At 39.7% G+C, this 18,329-nt stretch overlaps 1 protein-coding gene and 1 long non-coding RNA gene across 2 annotated transcripts in view; one reads left to right on the plus strand and one right to left on the minus strand.

The window, feature by feature from the left end:
• The window catches only part of tbkbp1 (TBK1 binding protein 1), a 66,760-nt gene continuing 48,431 nt past the window's right edge, over positions 1-18,329 (plus strand). Inside the window, exon 1 of the mRNA XM_042396948.1 lies at positions 1-59. The gene's annotated coding sequence lies outside the window, so the exon portion shown is untranslated. The remainder of the gene's footprint in view (positions 60-18,329) is intronic.
• Positions 16,321-16,773, minus strand: LOC121886722. Its single transcript, XR_006092827.1, has 2 exons — positions 16,597-16,773; positions 16,321-16,497 (listed from the first exon to the last, which is right to left on the minus strand). It is a non-coding gene; the product is annotated as an uncharacterized LOC121886722 (long non-coding RNA).

Below are 18,329 nucleotides of genomic sequence, written 5' to 3' on the forward strand. Positions count from 1 at the left end.
CACCACCACCCCGCCTCCCATCCTCCCGATGGCATCTATGGATCGATCAACCGGAGCGCGTGAGTTATCCTCTTTATGCAATCCGTGCGGGGTCTTTCATGTGACGGATACAGAGAAAACTGGATGTGTGAGCGCACATCACAGCCATGTTGCATCGCGCCAGCAGAGGACAGTCTCATTTTGAACTGGGCCAAATACGGAGATGTAAGATCAGAAAATCAGCATCTGCTGTGTTTATTTATCAGTAACCACAGCTGATGCGTACATCTCCTTAAAGGAGACGCGCGCGCGTGTGTGTGTGTGGTCACTGCTTTGGCAACATCAGCATCACACAGAGAGCGATGACCTGGCGCATGCAACCTGCAACTTCAGCTCAGTGCTGATGGACAGCAAAAGTAGCCCACATCTGTCAGGGGGTAGTTTGTTTTTTTGTTTGTTTGTTTGTTTTTTTTTGGCCTGTTTTAATCACTGCATGTTAATATCCAACACAGAAAAACAGCCTTCTAGACAGCTGAACTTGCATGGTTTATTCACTCGGAATATCAATTGAATGTTAGCTTATAGTAATGCCAAAAATAGCAAATATAGATTATAATAATTTAAATACACAAACTCACTTTTCAGAGCAGCAAAAACTGAAGTCTAGTAGAATAAATTTTAAGGCAATAGTTACTTTTCAATCTAAAAAAAAATAAATTATTCTGTGCAAAAAACACAGAACACTAAAGCTGTCCTTTTTTTCTGTTGTTAGACAATGATAGTGGAAGCGAAGGGTGCTCATGGGGCTGTTTGAACATGTCGTGGAAATAAACAAACACCTTACATCAGGCTTAGAAAATGGAAGACACTGCTCACCTTTCTCCTTAAAAAGATTGGTTGTGGATGCAGCCGTACTGGATATGTGGCTGATGTTTTAGATTATACCTGCTAGAAGTCACAGACTGTTCTCAGAGTGGTTTTCTTACAGTAAGATATGACAGATGAACTCCCACTGTATTATCCCCTTTGAATATCATTTAAATGTTATAGTCTACAGCCATGATAGCAGCTCTTTGATGCTGCACAGCAGTGCTTTGAGCAAAAATGATAATCAGCATGACAACATGCTCACAAGGACGATGTTAACATGCTGATGTGTAGCGAGTGCCACCATCTTAGTTTAGCATGAAAACATTAGCTAATTGGCACTAAAAATAATCTGAAGCTGATGGGAATGTCAACATTTTTTTTTACAGGATTTTTTTTTTTTTTTGCTGGTATTTGGTCATAAAACTTAAGTATTGGGCAAATTAAAAATTTGACCTGATGATGGCGCCAGTGGATCGCTAAAATGATTGCAGTTTATCCTGAGGTGAACATGAATGGACAGTATGTACCAAATTTTATGACAAGCCATTCAATGGTTGTCTATAGGAACCATGAATGTCTGTAAAAAAATAATGTGTCAAGCCATCTAGTCAACAAGTCCTCCAAATTAAACGACCAAATATGTTATTTGGTCGTGTGACTCCAGAACGACACATAGGCAGTAATCAGTAGGACAACATTATTTGTCTGTGCTTTCCAAAACCGTTAGACATCACTATTAAAAAATAATCATGTTTTATGATGTGACAACGCTGTGGTTAAACCTGCAGTGTGGAACTTTTAAATATAAATGAACATCAGTTACATTCAAGCCCTTGCCAAACCAGTTTACACAATGCTGATTAAGCCTATCCACTGCCAGATAAAGCTCTCTGTATTTCACAGCATACTGAGTTTTTAAATCTGGTGTCGGTGCAGGGCATGCACACCAGACACTCCCACTGGCTGAGTTGCTAACTTGTGGTTAGCTCTCTGCTCACTTGAATGGGGATAAAATAATTTAAATCGTGTAGTTGTTCTGGACTAAATGTTATCAGACTGAATGGATCAAATTCTGATAGTGAAACGAGTCATTTTGCAGGGGTTGTGTTACACTATGTTTTACAGCCACAACAGTAGCGACAGACTAGGCTACGGCTATGACATAAGCACGTGTCGACAGTGTTTTACTCTCACTGCAACCCAGTCGCCAGAAGAAAACGTTGGCATTGAACGTTTCTGCAAACCACAGAAACGTTGAATATATACGTTTCAACACGTAAATTACGTATCATATCAACATTTCTACAAACGTAGCATATTAACATTTCTACCAGTTGAATAATGATGTTTTATGGTGTGACAACGCTGTGGTTAAGGTCTGGTTAGGTTTAGGCACAAAGACCACTTGGTTAGGGTTAGGGAAAGATCATGGTTTGGATTAAAATAAAAATAAAAAATAAAATAGAAACAGCTGATGTCTCACTAAAAAAAAGCTGATTTTCTCGCCAGAAAAACGGCTGCAAACGTCCTGACGTCTCGCTAAAAACACCTGCTTTTGTCGGTTGAAACGGGAAGCAGACATTGGTTTCTGTTTCGCGGTGGTCTCGAACCGTACTCTCTGCTGATTTCCAACTTGCTGCCAAAAAACTGCCCCTCCTCCTCCTATATAGGAAAGATCAACTCATATAGATCACATGTGAACTACGTCACTTTAGAAATGTTGAGATGATACGTTTTGTTGACATTTTGATATGATACGTATTGTTGAAATGTTAATATGCTACATATTTCACGTGTTGAAATGTAGATATTCAACGTTTCTGTGGTTTGCAGAAACGTACAGTGCCAACGTTTTATTCTGGCGACCAGGCTGCTCACTGCCAGAAGGGAGAGATGAAAGTCCCGTACTCCAGCTTTAAGGTCTAGTTAGATTCAGGCACAAAAACCACTTGCTTACGTTTAGGGAAAGATCATGGTTTGGGTTAAAATGATCACTTTACGGTTAGAGAAACATATGGTGTGGGTTAAAGTTACTACGTCCTTAAAGTTAGGCAACCTTCGCCATCATGGATGATTGTAGCTTTTAAAAAACTGTCCCGACTCACAGCTGGAAACAAGAAATGAACAGCAGTCTGCTGTGACAGAGTTGGGTTGCTGGTTGATTATGCCTCCATCCACCCCTCCTCTTTTTTTGACATATGAATTGTTGACATATATAGATGTCAACTGTGCCACTGCTCCAGGTCATAATTACTACAGTCATTAGATGACAACTGTCACTCAAATGTAACTGCATTCTGTACTGACATTATGACCTACTGTGTCATTTTTCTTGTTAGGACAGTGTTTAGGATAGGCTGCATCCTCAGGGGACGAAAGCTTTATCAGTTTTCTACAATATTCTGACAAAAATGGTGGTGCTAGAGGTAAAGTCATCAAACTCAGGAGGGTTCATCCTCTGAGAACCATGAATGTCTTTAAATTCATGGCATCCATCCACCAGTTGAGATATTTCAGTTTGGAGCAAAGAGGTGAATCGACTGACCGAACAACCAACATTGCCATCCCTAGAGCCATGGGTATTAGAAATAAAGTAATAGATAAATATTCAGAGGGCTGTTTAAACACTTTATAGAATATTCTAGCTTGGAAATACAAACACTGTACAAGCAGGCGAAGCATAAATGCAAGAAAAGACCAAAATGGGGGACACTGCTTGCCTTCCTCCTTGAATTTACAGAGCTTGCATGTGGATGTAGCTGCACTGAATATCTGATTATATAGTGAGTCTGAAGTCCCACCTTGATAACAAACACACATAAGGATTCTTGTGTGAGGAGAGGCTTTAAGTAGATCTGTTATTATCCTTAGAGAAAGCCTGGAGTGGATTAAGAGTGGACAACGACGTGGTTCTGAAATGCAGCCGACACTGAGCAACTTGAGTTTATCCTCACTGATCTCTTAGAGGCAAAGAGGAAATGTGGAGAGCTGATAACTTGTAGCCATGAAAGAGGAGTGTCTACACAGAAAAAAAAAAAAAACGCCCATGAATACTTACTCACTCTATTGGCAATCAGATCTCTGATCCAAATCATTATTTCACATGCTCAGACAGGCCCGACAATTAGCTTCGAGCCAGAGTCTGCCAGTCACTGTCAGTGTCGCTGCAGTGCCTATAAGAGGGGTCAGTAGGTTACATTAAGAACTACATTTTTCCCTTCCTCATTCATTTATCCAGCTATCTGCAGGTCTTGATCTTATCACTTGTCTTCAAACTTCAGTTGATTACACCACTTGATTTAAAGTATTCAGCCCACCACTCTTCCCAGTCAGTTCCCAGGAGGTCCTGTCTGAAGGCGCTAAGGATGAGAATCATGATTTTAGCCTAAACGCTAATCACCAATCACAGCTACTGTACTGCTGTACAGTCTCTCATGGGTCTGGGATTGTTTTTCTGTTTTTCTGCCCTCGTTAATCCCCCCCCCCCCCCCTTCCTCGAACCCCCTCCCAAATTTCAAACTGGATCGCAGCAAGCTCCTCCATGCTTGAAGCTGTTGTATAATGTACTTTGTTATGTGCTGATGAGTGCTGTTGATGCTGTTTTTCTGCAACATGATGCTCTGTGAAGTGAGGTTATAAGGTATGTGAGGACTCTCAGATTGATTTTGTTTTGAACAATCATTCAATTTACATTGAAGGCAGTTTAAACTATACGTCATATCAGTTTTATTTTGTTTGAAAGATGGCAACACAACACACAACCAGAGCACACATCACAGATCCAACAGTTTGCATTCAGCTCTGTCATTATGTATGATTCATAACCAGAAACACGCCCTTCAAGTGTTTGTTTCATTTGTGGATTTAATTAGAGCGTTTTTTTTTTTTTTTTTGGAGCTGCATTGTGACAGCTGACCTTGCAATGTGTCAGTGTGTGTGTGTGTGTGTGTGTGTGTGTCTGGGAGGGGGGGGGGGGTCACTGACACAATCAGACTGAGAACATTGCTACCTTGGAGTTGAACAGAGGAAGTGTTTTTCTCTGTTGAATGAATTAACTAGCAGAAGCAAATGGGAATCACAGCTGAAACAGTTGCTGTATAAACACGACATGTTCAATGTTCTGGATAATGTCACGCAATCTAAAATAATCCTATCCTTACATTAAACCATGTTGACCTTATTTTAAAGGTACAGTGTGTAGAATTTAGTAGCATCTGCTGGAAGAGACTTAAGTATTTTTAATTAGTGTATAATCACCTGAAAATAAGAGTCATTGTGTTTTTGTTACCTTAGAATGAGCCCTTTATATCCACAGAGGGAGCAGGTCCTCTTCCACGGAGGCTGCCATGTTTCTTCAGTAGCCCTAAACGGACAAACCAAACACTGGCTCTAGAGAGGACCTTTTGCATTTTTCACAAGTTTCGTGACCACCGTAGGTTCTCCTACACGCTCGGAAGAGGAGTTCAGTTCAGTTGGTTGCAATCTGCAACCTCACTGCTAGATGCCACTACGTCTTAAGGCGACACTGGTCCTTTAAGAACAAAATTGCACTGTAGACACACATTTATACATTATATGGTGTCATTCAAATCAAAATAATCTAACTAAAACTTTTTTTAATTGTTGCCTCAATATTGCAAAGTCAAGAAAAACTGCAGATTGTTAAATCTATTTCAGCTTTTTTAATAAAATAAAAATTTAAAAAAAAACTCTGCAAATTACACATTAAATTCTGACAAGCATGTAAATATAAACCTTTTTTCAGTTATAATAATTTGCAGTTGTCTTCTCCCAAACTTCTTAACTAAATTTATAAATGATGCAAATTTCTGTTCTTGGTTTCTTTCCTTTATAGATATTTACATTGACACCTAAATATAAATATGCTTAAGTATACCTGTAGTGTGCAGCCTTACAATTGATGCATACATTACAGGTGTATCTCAGGACAGATGATATCCTATAAGACAGACTCTTTTTCGCTGTGAGCCCAATAAATCATCCAAGCTAAATGACAAAATACATCATCTATCTCTGCCTTCCAAAAGCTCTCAGAAGAAGAGCTGTCAATATACTGAGAGCATCACGATGTAACAACACTGAACACATTGTTTCCCTGATACAAACTGTAATTGTCTTCATGTTCTTCAGCTAACAAGGTCTTTTTAGGGACAGCTCTGACGTAACGATACACTGAAACATTTATAAATCCTCTGAAAGACTGAAGTCAACCAACAAAACAAAGTGTAGGATATAATAAAAATCTATCAGATTTGTCGCTTGCTTTCAAAAAAAATATGAAAAGATTTCCACCAAGGCACGTATAATGGATTTCTACATGTTTCGAAACCTTGGCCTTGGCATTTTTCAGCTCTGAGTGACTGAGACGCTTGTGTTTTTCAGACTGGCTTTTAAAGCAGGATTGGATTTAAAATACCACAAGTTACTGAACATCAGGAAGGCACGAACAGCGAGTACTTTAACTCCTTCAGGTTTCTGAATCAGATGTTCTTTACAGCTCCTTCGATGGCGTTAACGGGTTTAGCATAAATTAATAAACCTGACGAATCAGTACTGAATTAAGTGTCACGTTGAAATAATTACATAAAATTGATCTAAATAGAGATTACGTCAGAGGCTCAGAGGCCTGTCGCTAAGAGAACAAACATTTTTATGATCAAATGAAACACTGAAAGAATAATTGCAGCTCTTAGTTTACTTCTCTCTCATTTTTGCTGTAATGTCAATTGATTGCAATCAAATCTTTGCTCCTGCTGTTTTTTGTAAAGTTATGTGTCCCTCGGTTTGCAGAGGATGCAGAACCAATTAAATTAACTCCTCAACATGTAGGTTTACCCTTTTATTTCCCTTCAATTAGCTTTACAGCTGTTAAAATCATCTTATTCCACATTGAGACTACCATATACATTCTGTATCGACTTCTAAAGCTTCGTCCAGTTTACACCTAGTTACATATTCAAACCTAAGACTCCATAGTTTTTATGGCTGCATCTTTCCATCAAACATAATTATTCTAAATTATATAAAAAAAAGTCCAACTTATCTTTGGCATAAATGAAGACTACAAATAGCTCAAAACTAGAAAATTTTGCTTCAATAAAGGTGAGTAAGTCCTGTTTATTCACAATCTTGAGCTCATTATAAAGTGAGAAAGATGTGTTCCATTTCAGAACTTAGACAAGCGGAAGGAGAGAAATATCTGGCTCTTTAGCTGCTAAATGCTCCACTATGTTCACCAGCTAGCCTACAGCTAACTGTCTGTTTGCTGTTTGGTGCTTAGCAGGTAGTGTACAGTGAGTTTTTAGAGGTTTTTCTCTGAAAACAGCTGCCTTCTGCAGCTGAAAACAATGCTATGAGAGCGCTGAGAGTGAACTATAACAGTAAAATCGCAGCCAGAAAGCTAAATGATGAGCTGAAACTCGCTATAAAGATGAGGGGAGCTGCAGAGTCGCTGATAATTCTCTGTAGGTTCATCACTACAAGCCAGGCCCAACACATTACACACTGTCATACATAGGTAATATAAAAATATATTGATTATAGGCCTATAAACTGAGTTGACACCACTAGCAGGCCCTAAAGTTGAATAAACTCAAACTAGAGTTGCAGCTAGTTGCTTTGTTTCTTTAGCTTTCTCAGCTTTCCTTCACTAGAATTTAAAAGAAAGTTATGTGAGACTGAATAATCTTTGGCTGCACTAGTTTTTCAAATTTCAATTTTTTCAACCCCTACTTAAGTTTGATTTTTAGTAACACAACCAGCTTTTACTGTGAAAGGTGCAGAAGTTATACAATAACTATCTCTATTCACTCCACAGCTTGATGATGCTGTACTTTGCTCTGAGCACTTGAGAGTCAGGTTTAGAGATGAGAATATGAGGTAATTTATCTCACTCTGCAGTATCATCACCGGTGGACAGCGCACATTATACCAGATACGCACACACACACACACACACACACACACTGAGGAAATATCCTGCCTGGAAACAGCACTGAAATAATTCACAGATAGTTAATTTATGCAAAACCTATTCCATTTTCCTCCAATGTCTTTGCTGCTCTTTCATACTCATTTTCTACGTTTCCTACCCCTGGGTCTGCTCTCTCTGTGAATTTACACACTTGTGCTATGATTATGTTCATATACATAAATATGGACGTTTATGTAAGCTACTTACAGACTGACTGAATCACTAAATGAAGTAGAGCAGAGGCCCTGCTGTCTGATGGAATATTCATAGGCGGTTTTTAAGGGTCACAAGGGGTAAAGGAATGATGTACTGCTGTCTGTCAGTGTATTGTACATCAGTTTTTTTCCATTTAGCGCAGCCTCTTGAATAAGAAAAAAAAGATTGCAATTAGATTGTGTCAGACGTTTTGTTTCATAAGTCAGTTTCTGTGTCCTATGTCTGCGAAGCTTGAACTTTTCAAACAATCATCAGTCCAGACAAAGACAGGAGATGATGACCGTTTTCAAAATATGCAAACCAGTCACAACTGGTGACTAAACGTTAATCATTTTTAATACAGCAAGTGCCAAAATCCAATTAACCATAATATGTCTTCAGGCTCACCGGCGTAAAAATAGAGATGAGAGACTCTTTTTGAAGTGTGGTTTTATAATGTGTTTTGGTTCCAGAGCACACACACACACAGACAGAGTGTCAATCCCCTCTCATTTTTAATCCAAAAGGGAGCAAACAGCAGCTATTGTCCAGCCATTGATACACAGGCGTCTCCCTGGACGTGGACGCAATGTCCAGACAGCACGAGCCAGGTTTCAGTAATCAGGTTTATGGCACAATGCAAAACGCTGCATGACCGGTTACACCTGGAGGACGTTTCTCTGCCAAACCGAGGCTTTGATAATTTCAGGAAACAAATCCTCCTCCATCACCTTCAGGAGATAACATGGTTGAGAACCCCGGAGGTGGGAGGACACACACATATGAACACACAGCTCATATGTTGCCGCCTCTCCATGTTTTTTTTCTCCGTTTTTTTGCTTTCACTTTGTCCTCTCTTTGATGTTGCTGCCATTCAGTGTGCTGTAGCTTAAGTTTACATTATTTTTAGATTTTTCTGTGGAACTGAAGGTTTAAGGGAAATCCCAGTTTCTTACAACCTTTATCTTATTTTCGTAGGTTTGGTCATTATTTCTATGGGCAATAACGTACTCGTGGAAGTTGATATTTGGGAACACGTTGCTAAAAAGAAACCGTCACCAAGGCAAGAAACACAAGCAGTCAGATAATCAGACAGGCTGTTAACCAAACAACAGAGAACGAAGGGGAACGGTGAAATAATTACTAATATTACTGGCTACTTTGACTTGCTCTTGTTCAGGTTTGCCTCTAAACTAAAGAATAGATTCACAATATTTCAGATCTGTCTTAAAACAACAGTCAGGAGCCCAAATGAACATTGACACATGTTTTTCTTGCTGTCATCATTCCTCCTGTTCATACTGACCATTAAAAGATCCCTTCATAATGCACTTACAATGTAAGTGAAGGGGAACAAAACCCACAATCCTCCTTCTGTGCAAAAATGTATTTATTTATCATCAAAATTAGTCAAATCAAGTCAATGTTTCAGTCTTTTTAGTGACAAATTCTCTTCAAATCCTCTTTTTTAACTAAAAAGACTGTATCTGTGGAAGATTTCCAGTTTATTCGACTAACTTGGACATCTGAAGCCTCATACTATCTTCAGATAAACTTTTTTTTTACTAAAAATGAGGCATTTTGTCCCCCCATCACTTACGTTGTGAGCGCAGCTGAAGGCCAGTATTACAACAGGAGGAACGATTACATTAAAAAACGTAACGACTCAGAACCTCAGAACCCAAAAGCACGACCTCAGAGACAGGAGCAGAGTCCGATATTCTTTAATCAGTCCAAAAAAAACAAGCAGGGGTCACAAACCAAGCAGACAACTCCAAGGAAATAGGCAAATCTCAAGATCAGGTAGCAGGCGAGGAGACAGATAGATAAAGAAATGCTGGAAAGCTAGACAAACACACTAGACAATCTGGCAAGGAGCCTGTAAATGTGGACCAGCATTTATAAGGAGTGACTGATGAGCCTAATGGGATCCAGGTGAGGAGATGGATGTGTCAGGATCTGCAATGACAGGAGAGTTAGTGATCAGGCAGGTGAGCAACATGAAAAATAGTCACTAAGACGGTGAATCCGTGACAAAAAAAACGTGTTTCAATGATCATTTGGGCACCTGACTGTTGTTTTAAGACAGACTTGAAACCTGTCTTTGAAGTCGTTTAGATAATCTGGTGACATTGTGTGACTGTCAGTATGTATAGTATTATCATAACTCATAGAAATGATGGCAAAAACTACAAAAATGGGACCAGAGTTTTAATGTACAAGGATTTTCCTTTACTGAGGTCCTTCGGGAGTAAAAACAAGACACTGGGAACCAAAAAAACAACACACAAGAGCTTTTAAGAATATTTAGAGGAATACACTCTGATGACAAGCTGAAATCTTCCATCATGCTTATTCTATAACAGTCATGGTTTACTATCGCTGTCTTCTTTTCTCTCCATATTTTCTGTCTTTTTTTTTTTTTTTTACATAACTGTGGTGTAATATCTGTGGGCCAAGGCAGTGACCGCTGATTTTCTTTTTTCTCTTGCTTCTGAAAAATCGACGTCCAGCCCACCTGCATCAAGTCTCTCCTCTATCAGAGTTTTGGCTTCAGATGAGTTACTTCGCCATATTCTTTCAGGGAAGAAAAGCCATGCCTCTTTCCAAACTCTACTTCACTGCTCTCAGAAACTCACACCTCCCACTGGCCTGTCCAGGCTGTTTTCATTGTCCAAGAGCAGCCCCATCGACTGCACCAAACACCGCTAAGCCCTTGCACGGCGTTACACTAGAACTGGGATGTCGTGAAATGTGTTTTTTTTTTTTTGTTTGATATGGAAGCTTGAACATTGTGTGACAACTGGAGGATGACATAACAGGGTCACAGTTGTGTTTCTTTGGTTTGTGTGTGAGGACACCTGGTTGCTTAGGAGACTGAAGGAATGTGATGTAACCGCAGTGTAATGTGACCACTCACTCTCTCTGCCCACTCAAGGCAACGTGCCGACCATGGAGGCATAGCGTAGTGTAATATGCACAGTACAGTATATACAGTATGTGTGTGTGAGCAGCTAGAAGTGACAGAAGGGCTTTTAAAGTGCCTGCAGATAATTATAGTAGAACAAGAGGAAAATAGATAGAGACACTATGTGTGTGACGTGGAGATATCCTGTTTGGAGAAGGAGGGAGAGAGTCCGTTTTGGGCCTGGAGTCTTCATGCTCGCTGGGGATTCACATGATTCTTTTTATGTCTCAGAAAAACCAGGTTACCCACTTGCTTGTCACTCGTTACTGGACTGCCTAAACTCCCTCTGGTGCACCTAAAAATATCTACTCACACACTCTGAGAATGTCCCAGCAGTGCTTTGTAAGAAAAAAACGTCCTGTTGTTGACGTTTCAGTTTTATTAAATGAAATTAAACACACGGAGGAAAAAAAGAGAGCAGAGTCAGGAATATTGACGACACAGTTACATCCTCTGTCTGGACCGACCTAACGAACTGTCATCATATTGACTCCGAGGATACGTAGAATAGATTCATGTGTGAGATAATCTTTATGTTTGCAGCAGGGCACAGGCACAGCGTATAGATTTCCGATAAATATGTATTTGAAATACAGCTTCCATCAGAGAGGGTGACGAGGAGGCTGCTAAGCAAGACTTGAGAGGGAGAACTCAATATCAGTTTGTATTGTGTTTGCTGCATCTTTTTGGTTCTGAAGAGCAGAGGGAACATTAACTTTTACTTCAGTGACTTTGAGAGAACCCAGCTGCTTTATATTTACAACTTTGTAGTCTTTGATGTTGTGCTTTTTGTGGGTCAAACACAGTGTAGTTGCTATCAGATAAGAAACAAGAAAACTGCATGTCAGCTTACCGCTGCAGGTCAGGAGGACACAAATATCAGGTTTATATTTTAACCACAGCGATGTTTAAAGGTAATCGGTGGAATTTTTGACCACTAGGGAGCGATGAATTGATGGGTCGGTCCATGCTTTGTAGTTCATGCTTCATACTTGCACACACACGAGGTGATGTGATACACATTAGAGCTGGAGCGATTAGTTGAATCATCAATTTTTTGATCAACAGAAAATTAAATCGACAACTATTTTGATAACCATTTTAGTTTTGCTGGTTTCAGACTCACAAATGTGAGGGTATGAAGCTTGTCTGTGTCATACATGATAGTAAATTGAATATCTTTGGCATAGGCTCAGGCATTTTTCAGAGCAAACAATCGAGAAAACAATCAGCAGATTAATTGATAATGAAAATAATGGTTAATTGCAGCCTTAATACACATTCCTGTTGATGGCAAAGGGTAGTAATTCACCCCTAAACCTCTAAAGGAGTACTAAGGCGTGACGCAAGGTGAATTTATATGAATTTTAAATGCAAATTAAGCCAGGATGTCACAAACCGACCGCTCACACAGTCTGTTCGTACATTGTTAGCTAAAACCTGACTGAACAAACGATCCAGAAGTGTAAATTCTCGCAAATAACACAAGGCTAAAAGTCACTTTGCTTTCAGTCTGAACACACTTTAACAAAGACAACAAAGAGATAGTCAAAGAGACAGAGCTTCAGACTAAAGTTATTTTAAATACAGCATGTACCAAAACCCAATTAACTGTAATATGTCCTTGGGCTCACTGGCATAAAAACAGAGATGAGAGACTCTTTTTGAAGTACGCCTGGTTGATGTACAGTATTTGTCTCCAGAGCACACAGAAACCTGGACTGCCAACTACTGAGGAAATACTTATGCACGTAACCTGTTTGTGTTTACTGTAGCCACTAGCCAATAATATAATATTGATATTTTCAGTCATTACTGTATAAACCTGAAAAATGTTTAGACTCTAGCGTTAGCCAGCAAGCTAATACTGTATATTTATTGTTTTGTCTGAACTTCCTGATCGCATAAAAATTGTTTTAAATGGCAAATGCTAATGTTTTTATTGTTTGTTTTTCAGACAAAGTATGTATAGATGGCTATAGCTGCATGTTGTCATGGCTTCTGGGATAGATATTGGGTATTGAAGGAATAAAAAATGTTGCCTGCTTCCTTGTTATTTTAATGGCTAATTTAACATCTAGACAAATGATGACGGTGGAAAATTAGCCACTTACAGTATATAACATTGGCACATTTACAGTGATCGTATTGATCCCCGTTGTCCCTGTGAAACTCTTTAGCCAGTATCGGGTCTATTTGAAAAAACAGATTGTCAGACTGAATATTCAAGGCTAACCAAACATCCACAAGAAATGCATGAAAATGTCTTTCTAATTATCCAAAAAGTAAGACATTTCTTGGTATCGCCGGAGGCCGAGCACTGTCTGAGAAACTCAGTGAAAAGCTCTGTCCATGAATCCAGAGAAATAGACTTTAAAGTCACATTCAGACAGTATCAGATCTCTTCAGGGTCCAAGAACGTGTACAAGCACATTGTGTGTCCTGCAGGAAAACCTTGGTAATATTGTTGCTTGCGTGGGCAGCTGTCCATGGTGCTGAAAGCCAATAACCAGATGAACTGTGCACAAAGGACGGAGACAATGAATTCACGGTTCTTTGTGCAAATCAATGCAATGCTATCGATAATTCAGGACAATCTATCTCCCTCCCCACCACTCTCCCACTCTGGGACAACATGTCTTAACCTTGTAATAATACAGCCAGAATCACCATCATCTCACATTAATTTTTAAGAAAAAGACTTGCCACTTAATTTAACAGTAAAATTTTATATCTGTGTATTTCCTACTAACACAGTCTTGTATAAATGAGGCCATTTGGCAGAATCACCATCATTTGACTTAGACCTGTCACTTTTGTGGCATTAAAGGCCCCAATCACAATGTCCACAATCATGGACTCACGGACTTTGAGGCGCGTTCCCGCTAAGTCTGCGAGGGCTTAGTGCTGTCTCACTGTCAAATCATCAAGTGCATGAGGGCTCTCTCGTAGACATTTTGAGCCCTTTATGCACACGTTCTGTAAGTCTGCATGTCTGCAGACTTTGTTTGAGGGAATTACCCACAGTTCATAGCATTATGACATTAAATACGAGGTTACCAGGGGAAGCCCGGAAACGCGAAAAAACAAAACAAAACAGTAAACAAACATGGAAGGAGCAACTAGGCTACAAGACATATCTCGCTGGGGATTCACAGCCAGAACCGTTTGTAGTTGTTTGTCATATGATGACATGATGAGGATTTCTAAATATGTGTGTGTGTGTGTGTGTATAAAATCATAAAATAAAAAGTCCCAAACCCACAGTCCTGCATAACATGTTTTAGTGTTGTCAAGGTAACATGATACCATTTCAAGCCCTTGCAGCGTCTCGCATTCAAGCACTTACCAGGTGACGTCAATTAAGTCTATGAGGGTTCAGGGCCAAAGGATTTACTCATAATATTCAACTTTTAAAGTATTTTAACCAGCACAACCTTATAAAACACATTCATGTTGCACGATTACTGGAATTGGCCAGTTTGCAACAGAAAGCCATTATTCTTTCATTATGAAATATGACTGTAAAATGTATTTCTTGGTGGATTTTTACCAATAAAACCTTGTAAAATTATACAAGATCAGTCATGCTGTAGAAAAACAAGTGTTGACTTTATTTTTAAAAGACAGATTGGTTGTATTTAGGAGTTAATTAGAATTTAATTGTAAATCAATGGCAGAAAATCTAAAATCAGCCATTAACTGTTAATTTATAGACATTCAGAAATGTGAAATATGTATAAAATGAGGTGAAATTTTCCTGCATATTGTATGCAAATGTACTTTTTTTTACAGTGTAAATAACACTCCTCAAAAACAATGTTTTTTCTCCTCTGATTTGTGCTTCAGTATCACAGGTGCTATAATATGCTGTACAGTTAATCCTGCAGGTTAAAAATGAGTGAAGATGAGCTCAAGAGAAAAAAAATATAGTACACACAGCACCTTGTTATCCTGCATGACTAAGGAAAACAGATCCCAGACTTCAAGAGCCATGTTAAAAACAATCCTCCATGCTCTCATGTATCACCTTCTTATATTGTGTGGTTGATGTTGCAGTCAAAGACCTTTTTTTTTCCAACACCTCCCTCTACATCTTTTATTTGGCGCCAAGACGATTAAAGATAGAGAGGTGATACATGTGTGCAGAAGCTTACTTGATATGGGCGAAGAACAAGTGAGCCTCTCTGTGTGAGGATGTTTCTTCAGTTAATGAGGAAGGTAGTGCAGGTCTATACTGTACGTGTGAAGTGTGCAGAGACACGTGAACTGGAACATATGGGTTCAATGCCCTAACAAGTGTGTTGTTGTTTCTGTGTCTGTTTGTAATAATTGGCCGTCGAATGCAGCCTTTTCTACCTGTTCCTCCAGCACAGCCTCTTCAGCCTCCCTGCCTCCATTCATCTCTCCTTCTCGTTCGTTCCCTCTTTCATTCCCCCCCTTCGTTCGTTCTCTGTTCTATCTTTGTTCTTCCCATCAGCTGTGCTGTAATCTACTGTCGCTGTTTGCTTTATCCTCCACAAGTGTTGCATGTCCCCAACTCCCTCAGGTCCCTTGGATACAGTAAATTGCTCTCTCTCTCCTGTCATTCGTCTGTTTCTTTCTCTCCTTTTTGTCACTCCACTGGCAGCTTCATACGTCTGTTCTTAGCAAACCAAGTGTGTGATGACTGCTGATGCATGCGTTCCTCCTTCATTAACCGTTGTGTGTCTGTATGTGTGTTTGTGTGTAGGTGTGTAGAGAGAGCGAAGAAGAGAGATGTGCCCCCCCCATTTAGAAATTAAAACAGTCTAAACAGGCTTAGATTTACACAGAGATGGTATGAACACGTCTCTACCAACTTGCAGGAAAGCTGAAATATGTCTTCCAACATTTTTGTCATTGCAAGGCTGAAAATAATTTTAGTTTTGTTTCCATCGCATCCTCAGCAGCTTGTATTTCAGTCTGTGAGGATTATTCAGAAATAGACTGAAAAAAATGCAACTTCAACCACTAATTTGACTCAGCCCAACATTTACCACCAACTTCGCAATAATGTCACAAAAATATCCTTTTATTTAAAAACAGCAAGACTTTAAAAAAGCATTTTGATGAGCCTGGGCTCGAGCACTAGCTGAGAAGTCAGTCCCCTACAGCAAGACAAATGTTTTGCTCAGCATCAACAAACACAACTGACAGAAGTGTTTTCTTCCACAGACCGATTACTGGCATTGTTCCAGTTTAGGCAGAGTAAAGATTACATGTGTGGCTTGTTACGTGGGGGCGGAGCAGATGAACCAAAGTGCAGAAACACAGAGGCGAGGAGACAGAGACGTTGTAGGACAAGGTGTTTATTAAAGCAGGCCAGGGGAAACTAATAGTGGTAGCTGGGAAAAAACTGGGGCTGATGCAGGCTGGGGGAAAGGAGAGCAGCTCTGGAGCAGAATCAGTGGAAACGGGGCTGACGAGACGAGGGACAGCAGACGGGGGACGGGAGACGGAGCAGAAGGGACTGCAGGGAACAAGAGAAACAGCATGAGAACAGAATACAGGCAACAACAAACCCCTCAGGATAAATACAGGCAATAAATGAGTTGAAGCGTAGACTGACTGGTGCAGAGGCTACAATTTGGAAGGGCTGAGTATGAGTAGAGGTCTTGATTATGGAACTGGATGCAGCTGGTGGGGCTCTGCTCCGACTGCAGCACACCTGTCTCCACTCACACAATCACACACATGGATGATAGATAGAGAGAGAGGTAGAGAGTCACCGGGGAAGTGGCAACAGGTAGGGAGACGCAGGACTTAGGCAGGAATTGTGACACGGCTTAGAGACACAGATGCATTTTTTTTTTACTTTTAAACATCTGGTTTGTCTCAAACCGGCTCCCGAGGTGGTTTGAACAACTGGACCGCAATCTGTGTCTAATCCTTCTTGGCTGCGTTTACGTACATCTGTCTTTTTGATATCAGGTAATAGTTATGTGACTTGCCTAAGATGCATGTGTAAAAAAGGGAACAGAATCTGTGTGTGTGTACATACAATGCTTGAATGAATTCGGGCTGAGTGTTGAACCTTAAATGAGTTTTTGGTACCAAATGAAAAGTGTCTGTTGCACCAAACATCAAAAATACTAAAGTCTGGTCAAATTCATCATTTTTGTTGATGGATTATTTGCTCAAATAGTAGTTTTTTTTTTGGGTGGGGGGGGGGGGGGGTGCAGGTTGGGACTTTATTTAGGAAAACTTGCATTGCTCTTTGTGTTTTTTTTTTTTTTTTTTTGTCAAATGCAAAAATAGATTTTGTTTGTTTGTTTGCAAAATATACATACAAGAGTTGTGCAGGCAGAGCCAAAAAGCCAAAAGGGTTTATTGTGTGTCTTCCCTAGAAGAGTATTAAATTTCATCATCACAACAACAACATTTTTAAATATTATTGATAACATTGATGTGCTCATCTGAGCAAACCAGAATCTATATTGTTTGGTTGAAAAATATGTTCATATTTCTCAAAGTAAGATTTCAATATCATCTTGGTATAACTGATGTATCACATTGGTTCAGATGATAACTAGTCAGGATATAAAGAAATGAAAACTAGAGAAAAACCAATTCATTAGTCACTCAGTTACTCTATTGACAGAATCGTGTTGGGAACATTTTTGATCTTGCTTGGAAACAGTTTGACAAAAACTTATCAACATGGTCAAACTGAGCAAATCCATCCACCAATGAAGCCTTTAAATGTTGTTGAAAGCAAGTAAGTTTATATTCCTCAAGCTAAGATATAAAAAAACCTCAACTATCAGTACAGTGCGAAACTGGAGTATTATATCAGCACTAAAACTGAAAAATTGTCCCAATGTTTCTGTGTCTAAATAGTATTTTCACACACTGTTCTCTCATTATTTCTGCGTTCATATGTTTGTTCCTGTGTGTCTAAATATCTCTCTGACTCACAGCAGAGTCAATGTCATATTCAGATTTACTCCAGTCTGCCTCCCAGGATCCGTCCCCTCCCCTCTCCGACTCAGACTTCAATACAGTTCCTCGACTACATTTCTTATGCCCCTTACTCCTTCCTCAACCCCCTCACTGTCTTTTGATTGCACCCCCCCCACACACACACCCACACCCCACCTCCACACACACACACACACGCTCTCCCCTTCATCCTTTAACACTCTCAGTCTCTGAGAGAAGATGAGCATCACAGGAAAGCAAAGGGCGGAGGGTTTAATATATGTGTGTGTGTGTATATGTGTGTGTATGTGTGTGTATATGTGTGTGTAAAGGACTGGGGGAAAGCAGAGCTGCCTTCAGTGTCTGAACAGTTGTGTCCTT

Source organism: Thunnus maccoyii, chromosome 20, assembly GCF_910596095.1.
Source record: "Thunnus maccoyii chromosome 20, fThuMac1.1, whole genome shotgun sequence".
NCBI classification, from domain to species: Eukaryota; Metazoa; Chordata; class Actinopteri; order Scombriformes; family Scombridae; genus Thunnus; species Thunnus maccoyii.